At 44.3% G+C, this 12,650-nt stretch overlaps 1 protein-coding gene across 3 annotated transcripts in view; it reads right to left on the reverse strand.

Moving 5' to 3' along the window:
• The window catches only part of LOC119441463 (autophagy-related protein 9A-like), a 174,978-nt gene that overhangs the window by 159,487 nt on the left and 2,841 nt on the right, over positions 1-12,650 (reverse strand). The window lies entirely within an intron of this gene.

A 12,650-nucleotide genomic window follows, 5' to 3' on the forward strand; every position in this document is an offset into this window, starting at 1 on the left:
GCCATTGCACTACCAGAGTTTGACATCCCAACGCAAAACATGGGCTACCAGAAATGTCATGGTGAGGGGAGCTCCAGATTATTCTCAACCCTCCCACCAGCCGGTGTTCTTAACGCTTTCCCTACAACGGGGAAAACAGGTGTTTTTTGTAGGTTACGGCAGACGTTTTTTTTTCTGAAGGAACTGCTGCACTCAGTATTTAATGTAATACATAAACAGAAAGCAAAATTAATGCACTTTTCCCGCATAAAAGTTTTATTAGCGAGTTTTATGTCATAAAAAAGATATAAATTGTTAAAACCAAGATTGTGCAATAAAATTGAACACAGTTTGTAAGAACATGCTTGTATCTAGTAAGAAAAAAATTTTATGAGAATTATGAGATCTACAGAATGTATTGCCATCTATTAGGCACTATCTCCGAAAAAAAATCGAAATTTTTAATCGAGCAGGTATTCCGCTGAAAACATTTAACTGCAAGCACTGCAGTTGGGCGTGCCTGGTGGCAGCCGCCAATGTTCGGGGCTGGTTTGCATTGTCATTGCTTTCAGACTTAAAGTCCGATGAAAAGTCAGCGTCCTCCGACTCTCTGCTATTCGTGTATCGATAAGATCAGCCGCAGAGGCAGCAGAATCGCGATATCTGCGATCACCAAAGCACGCGCACCGTTTCCGGAGCCGGATATTTTTGCGTTCTGCTTTGACGATCACGAAACTTTGGAGCGCGTTTAAAAATTACCACCTCACGGGAAAAAAGCGAACTGCTTAGAAAACTAAAATATAGTTCTTCTCCTTCACATCCGATAGTGCAGTATGTCTGTGAGCGGCACAGAAGGTCTCGAAAGCGGCGTTTCAAACCATCGATAGAAATAACCATGCCCAATGGGCACGGTACGAAAATACTTAACCCTGTAACTACAAAGTAATTTTGCAAAAAAAAAAAAAAGTTTGTTTTGTTCCAACAAACTACTGTACATTATATCTAGATTCAAAAAATACATTACATGAGTAGTTTATTAGTTGTGTTCACCCAACATATTAATGAAAGACGTCTGCCCTGAAAAAGACTAAGCACAGGTGTAAGATTGGAACATAATTATAGGAACATTATACAATGAAAGAAATTGAAGTTATTCAAGAATACCTTCAAGTGCCCAAACTCAAATGCATGGTACGAACTTAGTCGATGAACGTGGCTCATTACAGGAAAAAAAAAAAGAAGCAGAAGCTGTGGCATGGACGAATGTGGCTCGTCTTTTGCAATATTGGTACTAACGGCCAGGATGAGTACAGCTCGGTCTTGGCATCCAAAGGGTTAAATGTGAGCCCAATGTTACGTGCACGAAGGTTTCTGCATCCCACCGTAGCCAGAAATTCGAACCGAGACCATGCTTAGAAGCATTTCACAATTTCCAACAAGCCATCACAGTGGGTTTCGAAGAGAAATTGGATGAAAACTGCAATGTCGGTAACATGAGTAAAAGCAATGATATTATGGTGGGACCTAAGTTTTCACATGACGTTTCCTTGCTGTGCCCTTGAGGGGGCCCTATGCATTCATAGAAGGAAACCGTATCTGTTGACACAGATCCTTTCCGGAAAAGGATGGGCACTGTGCAAAGCTAGCTGTCACGTAGACGAATAACCAGGTCTGCATTCCTTGCTTACCAATTCCAAAGAGATTTGTATGATATACTATGCAACACAACAGTGGTCTATATCAAACCTAATTATGGGGCTTAACATACCAAAACAACATGTGGGATATGAGGATGTCAAAGTGGGGAGCGGGCTTCAGATCAGCTTTAGCTGCCTGCAGTTGTTTAATGTGCATCTAAATCCAAGTGTACAATAGCATTTTTGCCTTCTCCCCACACCGGGATGTGGCCAGGCACCAAACCCATGATCTCGTGATCAGCAGCATAATGTCATGGCCAACACTGTAGTGGTAAAGTAAATGGTTAGTGTATACAAGTATTGAAAGAGGCTGAACTGCTTCCATCTCAGAGCTGGTTGAACATGTCTCATTATGACATTACAATCCCCTTCGAAAGGGAATTGTAGAATGTCTAGGTTGCAAAAAACTAAATGCCTCATTAATCTTTTTCCAAAAGAACTCAAAACCATTCCGCATCAGCAAGGGTTACACGAAACCAAGTTTCGCTTTGCCTGAATGGAGGATTTTGTGCAGAACACCATTGAAACATTTTCCATCGGAATACAACATCTTTTTTTTTTGTTACATACGGCAATGAAAAAAGAGAGATAGAGATAGATGGCCATGAACTTGGGAGCTTATAAGCTTTTACCGAGACCACGCTACTGCAATTTAGGAGTAATGCTGTCTTGTGTGACAACCAAGCAACAATATAGAGCAATGTATATAAATAAAGCAATGGTAAGTACATAACCTTCTAGTAAAGTTACTAGAGCAAGAACACAGGTTACTGTACATCAGTTCGTCGGCTCTTTATATTCCCCCCCCCCCCCCCCCCCATGCTTTACACTGCTGGTTCGCCGCATACAAGCTATTGTCTACATACTGGCTTATCACAAGTAAAAGAATCCAAGTAGCTACAGCATCTTGTTAACAGGTGCTAACGCTGAACCACAGCATCCGAGCACAGTTTGAAGCGTGGCTATTTGGTGATGCAGCACATTCTCGCGAAAACCTTATCAAAAGGCTACACATTAGTTAGCCTATACTCCATTCTATACGTAGCAGTAAACGCTGTGGAAGCTAGAGACACTTCTTGCAGTGGCTTCGTTCGCACTTGGATATAGTTCGACGTTTTTTGATCACAATAGTGCGCAACCGTTTTTTATATAGGCTCAGTATTGAATGAAACAAGTTTTAATCCCGAGAAACACATTATGATAATGCGTTGTTTTACATTATTTTTATTTTTGGTGTCATTTTCGGGTTTTTTTATTTGCAACCCGTCGTGAGGAGCTTCACGTGCATGCTCACGCGAGCGAACGCTGTTGGCATGTAGCGAAGCATGGACGAAGTGCCCATCGAACTTCCTGTGTAGCTTCCACAGCGCTGACTGCTATGTATGGAACGGAGTATAATCGTGCACTCAAAAGCCATCAACTGCACTTACTTCCTAAGCATGCAAAAGGATGTCAGTAGATAGGAATATAGTACATACAGTGAATTTACAGTGTACTCAATCCGTAAGCCATGTAACAGTGTCATTTGCCCCCCTGCATTTGATGGAAGTTAAATTCAGAAACCTGCTGAGCAGCATGCTCCCAAGAGGTCTAAAATGACAATTCCAACCCTTGCATTTAAGAACGCGTCTGCACTCAACACTCCACCTCGACAGAAGTGTCACTGCACTTCATTGACACTGCACGTCAATTCTTGAGAAGCGTAGAGTCTTCTTCAGCTGAGAGGTGGCACTGTACTCAACTTGGTGGAGGAAGAACTTCCCAAGTCAAGGATGGTTTGAGAATACTGGGGTAAATCAGAACCCATACATGTAACATCTAGCCAGACTGGAACACGAGCACAAGGAAAGAAAGTGAATTTTATTTTCGTGTTCCTGGATAAGTGGTACTAATGGGACTACGTTTAGGACTACGTTTAGAAAGCTTTACTTCAAGGCTAAAATGTCTTCGCTGCTGTCTGACAGCCAAGTAAACCGGGCCATGCAAGGAGTACTTAATAATAATAATAATAATAATATTAATAATAGTGAAATGAGGTTTATTGATACAGGCGTAGATGTAGATCCTTCGGATATACTGACACAGAACGGGCGGCTAAACAGTTACATTGGGCAGCGCTCTTAGCGGTAACTTCGACGTCGTCTTTTGCGGAGCGATCCCGATGCTGCTACTGCTGGTGGTGTGCATCATCTGCAGAGCATGTTGCACGTCTTCATCACAATCGCCCCCGGGAGAAAAAGCAGCCAGCCTGGCGGCACAAACAGCAGTGATCCCGAGCGGCTCACGGTAAAGCTTAAGGCGATCGACGTGAAAAATGTCACATCCGCGACAACAGAGGTCAGAGGGGGGTGTTAGTGGTTCAATTAGGTAATTCACCGCAGACGTGCGCTGAACAATGCGATAAGGTCCATCAAAGCGGGGAAGAAGTTTTGAAGAGAGGCCAGGAGCATGCACAGGTACTGACAGCCAGACGAGGTCGCCGGGAGAGAAGACAGGTTGCTCACAGTGAGCGTCATGGAGCTTTTTATGGCGATGTTGCTCAGCGGTGGTGAAGTGGCGCCCTAACTTGCGACACTCCACGGCATGACGTGCCGAGGAGTGTTATTAATATAGAATATCATATTATTATAATATATGTGTTATAATATTAGAATATTAATAACAATATTAATAATAACAATAATAATAAAGAAAAGTGCCAGGAGCAAGCATACCTGGATCATTTTTGTAAATGCTGTTACAGAGTCATTTATTCTGAAAGTGAGTGCCCAAGAATGAGCTGTGCCTGGAAGGCAATTTGCATATGCTAAACGTAGTTTGATTCAATACAAATGTCTTCACGTATTATTACAAACTTATATCACCAATACTTGAATCACTGCAACAAATTTTATATCAATGTACCAGAAACTTGGTCACAAGTCTGAATTTGCCTTTTTCTCACTTCCATGTGCATAGCTAAGGTTTTGTGCATATCTAATGATGCGCAGACTCTACACTGGCTTTGCAAGTTGCAGTGCAATCAAATGTGAGCAGAAAAGCAGAGTCTTACTGGGGCTCTTAGCAGTAATAGTGCAAGAACATTAAATAAAGAGTACTACCACTGTAATTGTTATCAGGAAAAAAGCAACAATGACTTTTTTTTGTGCCATGCTACCAAATGCAATAATGGCACAAGTATCTGGATTTTCTACGCAACCTGGGCCACAAGAAACTGACAATTATACCTGCTGCGGTGTCCTGAACCAGTTCAATTGTGTTCTTTTCTTGTCAATGTTTAAGTGTATCACCAAGTTGAATAGAGCAACATATGATTAGAAGTAAACTGAATAAAGCAAAAATGAATCCTAGTAAAGCTCTGCACTTGATAGACTGAAAGATGGTTACGTCAACTGCACACATATGAAGAAATGAAGAATTAAAAAATTAAAGTAAAACTAAAATAAACGCTGGAGAATGTAAAAAGTTCCTAAACGAGGAACAAAAATTTGCTTGCTTCAGACACAGAAACTCTACAGGGACACTAAATACACAAATTGTTAAGCTAATGCATGGCCATGCTCGAACGCAGCAGTGCACAGCATACGACCTTCCCACTGAAAACGTTCCCCAGCCTTGCAATTCCGCCGTTGCTAGTAGAGGTGCGCGGACCTCTCTTCAGCTTGAATGCATCCAGCTGATGTCTGAAGCGACGCCACAGCCAAGGGCGCAGCGCTGGCGCCTCACCAGTGTCAGAAGAAGTTCAAGATCTTATTGGAGGGTTGCATGATCATCGTCACTCTTAATAGAATGATAAAGAATGCAGTCGTCTGCAAAAATGCACACGTGTGAGGAAATGTTATTCGGCAAGTCATTAATGTATATTAGAAATAGTAATGGTCCAAGAACGCTGCCTGGTTGCTACACTAGCTAAGGCGTCTGGAGGAGGCTTGCTTCCAAGGGGAAATCGTGGCCTTGGTGGTAGAGAGCCAGATTCACAAGGGAAAATTTGGTGGGAGGCGCAGGCTGGAGAAAGACGCACGCCCGCCACAGCATCCTATCGTAGTGCTCTACTGGTACCAGGTTTCTCACCACCTCAAGAATGTTGGCGACAGGTACGGGGTACGTGTTGCGTTTTCAGCCCCAGAAAAGCTGGGGCGAATGTGTTCCTTAGTGAACGAATCGAAGAAGAAGCCAGCCTGCAAAATAAAGCACACCAAAGCCCTCATTGAATGTGAGGTTGGTGTAGTATATAGCATTCCCCTCGCCTGGGGGAAACGCTATATTGGCCAAACCGGGCGCTGTCTTAATGAACGCTTGCTAGAGCATCGCAGGAATGCTACTTCACTAAGTGGCGCTGGTCATTTAGCCGACCACATTCGCTGTTGCTCGCATAAGTCCGCATGCAAGGCATTTTTTGAACAAACATGTGTGTTGCGCAAATTTAGCACTCAGAAAAACCGTGAAATTTTTGAAGCTCTTTGTATATCTAATGGAAAAGATTACCGCGTCAGTGCTCCTTCTGTTGTGCTCGGGAAAAGAGAACTTGATTATCTCAGGGCAACGTGGGCGTCGTATCAGCTAGGTAAGGCGGAAGATGTGCAAGATTGTACATGAGTGATGTGAAAAATGCTTTTTCTTTCATTTGGGTAGCGACACCTCTGATGATTGTGGCCTGGACCAAGGAGATATCTTTGGGCGGCCCGGTGCACTAGCAGCCCCCCCCCCCCCTCCTGTGTACATAAAGCCCTGTTTTTCATGAATAAAATGCAGTTGAAGTCCGGTGTTTGTGTTGTCTTTCTCCTCTCGTCCGTGTTTAATAGTGCGCTGGAACGATGTTTCATAATGCTTCTGTAATTACATACTATGTTATGAAGCGGTGTTTGTTAAAAGCAGAAAGGAGCAAACAAGTAGTTTCTTTACATGCGCAGGGCTCTTCAGAGAATTCGTATAATTGCTGTACAGCTTGTAAAATATGCCTACCAAACTGACGTTGCCTGTTCCATCGCACAAGTTTCCCTGTTTGATGTCTATACTTTGTCCGCGGGGATAAAAGTTTATTTACCCCACTTTTACTCCATTGTATGTTTATTTGGGTACAGTTGACGTATTGCAATATTCAAAAAGAATTTGAAAATTATTCCAAATTTACAAATAGTGACTATTTTATTCATTATTCAAAAGTTTCGAATATTCGCACATCCCTGGAAGAACCCTTTATGAATAAAGTATGAATTCTGATGTAACCTGGCCTCTAGTTACTGTGCGAGATACCACACAAAGGGTACCCCAGTTTCTCGATCATCATCGTCATCAGCCTAATTTTATGTCCATTGCAGTACGAAGGACTCTCCCAGCGATCTCAAATTACCCCTGTCTTTCACTGGCCAATTCCAACCCTTGCGCCTGCAAATTTTCGAACTTCATCACCCCATCTAATTTTCTGCAGTCCTCAATTGCGCTTCCCTTTCCTTGACACCCATTCTGCAACTAATGGTCCACCGGTTATCTACTCTATGCATTACATGGTCTAAACAGCTTTATCTTACCCTTGAAATGTCATTTAGAATACTGGCTATACCTCTATCCTCTCCGATCCACACCACTCTCTTCCCGTCTCCTAACGTTAAGCGTAACATTTTTCGTTCCGTCAATCTTTGCCCAGTCCTTAACTCCTCGAGCTTCTTAGTTCACCTCCAAATTTCTGCCCCATACGTTAGCATCGGTAGAATGCAATGATTGTACTTTTCTTTTCAACGACAGCGGCAAGCTAACAGCTTCCAAATATTAGTCGCCAATATAATGATCACCATGTGTGGAGGGCGCACCAACACCATTCAACCCAAATGAGAATACTTGTATACACAATTTTGCTCGAAGCAAGTAAGTTAATTCAGGTTTAATGGCGCAAAAGCGACAAAGGCCATGCTGCGCCAGGGTGAGGTGTGACTGCTAACTACCTGCACACGCCATCAACAAATCCTGCAAACAAGCACTAGTTGGCCATCAGCACGAAAGTACAAGAGGAGTTTCTGGCAAAGGCTTGCTTCCATGACAAATTATTGCCTCAGTGGTAGAGAACATGGGAAGGGGATGTACGAAGAAAGGTGTTGGCCATCACCCAGAAACATGCCCAGCTGCTGTGCCATATTTGCATTCGTCACATCACCACATAAACAATATGGCTGGGAAGTGCGATTACCTCACTGTCATTTTCAGCTCCAACAAGCCTGCATACATACGTGCCAAGTAGTAAATACGGCAAAACGGGGCAATAATGCCTGTGCAACAAAGCACGAATCAACCTATGTCACGTGCCAGAACTAGAAAAGCACCAGACATTCCTCAATATTTTCTGCCACTACATTAATTATAGACGTTTGCATGAACAAAAACTCCACTGCATTCGTGCACCGACATGAAAGACAATCGACGGCTGAAAAATGAGCAAAGTAGATGCATTCCCATGCAGTTTCAGTCACGTCAATGTAGACATCTATACTCAGTTTCAGACAATGGGTGGAACACTGTGGAGGCCAGAGAGACTTTTTGCAGTGGCTACATTCACACTAACAGTTTTTGCCAGCAAATATGTGAAACTCTTGTGAAAGCTCAGCATAAATGAAAAATATGTTTCAATCTTTAAAAGCAAACAAACTGTGCTACACGACAGCTGATACGTTGTTTTAGATCATTTTGTTTTCTTTTTATTATCTTCCTTTCGGAGTTTTTAATTTTCAGCACAGCATGTCGCAGCAGCCTCACATGCATGCTTGCACAGAGAAGCACCAGCTGGCCCATCGTTGCGCCTAATTCGCAGTGTAGCGTATAATCTCACAAATCTGGTACGACACTCAAAAGATGCCATAGAAGATTAACGGGAGGCAAATTTTCAAGCATCCATATATATATACTGTTACGGGTTATTCTGTTAAGAGAGGGTTTATTGGGACACGACGTAACCGACGGTCTTGAGCGCCAGCCTAGGTTCCGTGATGCCTTGGCCAAACGTCCTTTTCTTCCACACCTCTTATCTGCAAATCACTACAGCTTATGGCACATACACAAATAACACAAGACTTTCACGCTTGTAACACATCCCCCCGCGCAGACGAAGCCCACCGGGCAAGTCAAACAGCATCTCGAGAGGTAAAGGGCTTCAAGCGGGCAACATGAGTCGCTTCAGTCTTTGAAGAGCGTAGACCATTTGAATGGAGGTGCGCTATACGGTAATTCAATTCGCTTATACGTTCTAGAACAACATAAGGTCCAACACAGTGTGCCAGTAGTTTCTTGCACAACCCACGTTTTCTTGTTGGCGTCCATAGCCACACTAAGTCACCTGGATCATATATGACGTGTCGGCGTTGGCGGTCGTAACGTGCCTTTGAGCGATCTTGTGAAGCAAGAGTGCGCAAATAAGCAAGGCATCGGGCTTCTTCTGCACGACAGATGGTCTCAGATATGCAGGCATCATCGTGGTTCATAAATGGGAAAATCCTATAAAGGGTATAACGTGGTGGCCGGGCGTAAGGAAGAAAGAAGGAGCTGTAGCCGGTAGTTTCGTGCTGGGCGGTGTTAAATGCATAAGTCACGAAAGGTAGAACACTGTCCGAGTTCTTGTGATCTGTTGTGTTGCGAACATGGACATGTTCGCGAGAGTTGTGTTGGTGCGTTCCGTAAGGCCGTTCGTTTGGGGATGGTACGGCGTAGATTGTCGAAAACTTGAACATAGATGAAGCATCTCTTCCACGACATCTGTAGTAAACTGTCGCCCACGATCGCTAATAACGACTTTAGAGGAGGGCCGTGTCGGAGAATAATAAATCGTAGCAAGAAAAGGCACACGTCGGCTGCAGCAGCCAATGGTATTCCCGCTGTCTCACAGTAGCGTGTCAGGTGGTCAGTGCACACAACGATCCACCGATTTCCGTTAGAGGACCGTGGAAACGGGCCGAGAAGGTCGACGCCGACTTGCTCGAATGGAGTCCTTGGGGGTGGAACAGGGTGTAGTGTACTAGGAGTACTTGTGGGACGCTTGCGACGTTGACATTCATTGCAGCTATACACATACTGCTGCGTCGTCTGATGCATATTAGGCCAGTAAAATCTTTCTTGAAGACTGCAAAGTGTTCTAGCTGCTCCCAAATGACCGGAGGTTGGGTCATCATCCATAGCCCGCAAAATGGAAGTGCGTACACTTTTCAGGACCACGAGGAGATATCGTGAGCCTGTGGTAGAATAGTTCTTATATAGGAGCCCATCACGTGTGCAAAAGCGATTGGCTGTTGATTTCTTTTTGGCAGCCAGCAGTTGCTTTAAAGTGTTCTCATTTTGCTGCTCAGTCTTAAAGGTATTAGATTAGAAAAGGATACAGTATAATGATCGAAGTTGTCCGCGTCACACTCCATTGTGGGAAGCGGTAGCCGCGAAAGGCAGTCTGCGTCGGCGTGCCGTCGACCGCTTTTATAGGAAACGGTGAAGTCGTAATCCTGTAGACGGAGGGTCCAACGTACAAGTCTACCAGACGGATCACGCAAATTGACGAGCCAGCACAAAGAGTGATGGTCTGTGATTATCGTGAAAGGGCGTCCATACAGGTATGACCGAAAGCGCTGTATTGTGAAAATCACTGCGAGACATTCCTGTTCCGGACGGTGTAATTGCGCTCGGGCTTGCTTAGAGAGCGACTCGCGTTCACTACGACGTGTTCTTTGGTGTCGAAGCGTTGAATAAGAACAGTGCCGACACCAATACCGCTTGCATCCGTGTGTAGTTCTGTTGGAGCCGCAGGGTCGACGTATTTGAGAACCAAGGATGGGACGTCAAACGGAACTTCAGTTTCACGAAAAGCAGACACGTCAGTGGATGCGCGATGTGAGCAAATCCGGGAATAAACCTACGGAAGTATGAGCACAGGCCCAAGAAGCTTCGCAGCTCTTTTACTGAGCGAGGTTGTGGAAAGGCTTCGACTGAAGCCATTTTCGCTGGATCAGGTCTTATGCCCTCTTTGTCCACTAGGTGGCCTAGAACCAGCGTTTGGTGTTCGCCAAAGCGACACTTCCTGGAGTTTAATACCAAGTGTGCTTTGCCTAGGCACTCTTGCACAAGATTGAGGCATGCGCTGTGTTCACAAAACGTGCGTCTGAAAATCACAACATCATCCAAATAACACATGCAGACTTCCCACTTCAAACCACGCAAAATGTTGTCCATGAATCGCTCAAAAGTTGCGGGCGCGTTACACAACCCGAATGGCATCACATTAAATTCGAAAAGTCCGCCTGGTGTAATGAATGCCGTTTTTTCCTTGTCTGCCTTGTGCATCTGAATCTGCCAGTGTACAGACCGCAAGCATACACTCGAAAAGTATGAGGCCGAAGAAAGGCAATCTACAGCATCATCAATCCGTGGCAAAGGGTATACATCTTTCTTGGTAACGGCGTCGGCGGTAATCATTGCAAAATCGCCATGTGCCATCTTTCTTTCTGACTAGAATTACTGGGGCTGCCCACGGACTACTAGACTCTTGGATAACGTTTTTCTTTAGCATGTCACGGACTTGGTCATTGATCACCTTCCGCTCCGAAGGGGACACCCGATATGGCTTTTGTCGCAGAGGCTGGTGAGATCCCGTGTATGCGGTGCTGTACAAGAGAAGGTGGAAAGGATGGTGGAGCCTCTTGCTGGGAAAAGTCGAACACCGCGAAGTGCTTTCGTAGAATATTCGCAATTCGCGAGCTCCTGACATTGGTTAGTACTGAGTGTTGGTTAGTACTGTCCAGGCAAGGTGTCAAACCTATGTCCTTTTGATTCAGAGCTGGAGCTCTAAACCACTTGACAAAAAACGCACAGAGTGATACTTTTTGATGACCGAACTTCTAGCATAGCTTCCACAGCATTGCAAGCCAAATACGAAAGTGAGCATAGACTTGTCGGGACAGCTCAGTGTCTAGGGCATTACACTGCTGATCACGAGATTAAAGTAGGTGAATTCATTGAGCACGAGCCACAGGGTTCGATTCTTGGCCTACGTGACCACATTTCGATGCCCCCCCCCCCCCACCCCCTTCCCCCAAATGTAGAAGCACTAACTTTTTTCAGCACACGTCAAAGAACCCCCGGTGATCACGATTAATCTAGAGCCCTCCACTAACTACAGCGTCTCCTAGCCCCAATGTTGCTTTGGTGTGGTAAAACACCATGAATCAATAAATATTGGCGGTTTGTGCAAACAGAACCTCAACTACCATAGTAAAACATTGTGCATCCTGTATTTCAAGTGTAGCAAAGGTCTGCAGAAGGTGGTGGAAGCTTTATGTTCTAGTGTTCATACATTTAACATGTACACTTCACGTGCTTCAGAAAACCCACGATTCTGTTAAGAAATAAGAATAACGAAATCTGAAACCAGTCGGAATCTACAACTACATTCACAAAAATTCTGCCTCCTGCATTAGCCAGACATCTCCTTTCCGGCGAAGAAGTTTACAAGTGGCACGATTTGATGATGCGTCTGACTCTCGCATGCGCCATGTGCCTTTGTACATATATCTCATCAGTGCAATAGAATGTTTAGTTGCCTGGCACATTAGCATGTAAAAGGAACTGGGTATCAAAACCAACTTTCACGACTAATAACTGTGCTTAGACCTCGACAGCTCTGAGGAAACGCAGCATTACAAGAGATTTCAGCATGAATGTACTGCAGCTGTCCACACGTGTTCATACCACTATAATGTGCTAGCTTGCCAAGGAGTTATCCGATTTAAAAATTAATATACTCAGTGGAAACCTAAGAATTCAGTACGAGCTCCGCCCACAAAACTGCACCTGTGCCATTTGTGTCTCGACACTGCAAAACAGTGCCAGAGAGATGCTGATATTGAAAGAAGCTCACCTCTACTGTGACCTAACGGAACTTAGTGAACGTAGTTGGCTGGCATAAATATACAATTTCTCTCTCCAAGCCAACAGCAGTGTATTTGCCAATGC

Source organism: Dermacentor silvarum, chromosome 2 (genome assembly GCF_013339745.2).
Source record: "Dermacentor silvarum isolate Dsil-2018 chromosome 2, BIME_Dsil_1.4, whole genome shotgun sequence".
NCBI lineage: Eukaryota > Metazoa > Arthropoda > Arachnida > Ixodida > Ixodidae > Dermacentor > Dermacentor silvarum.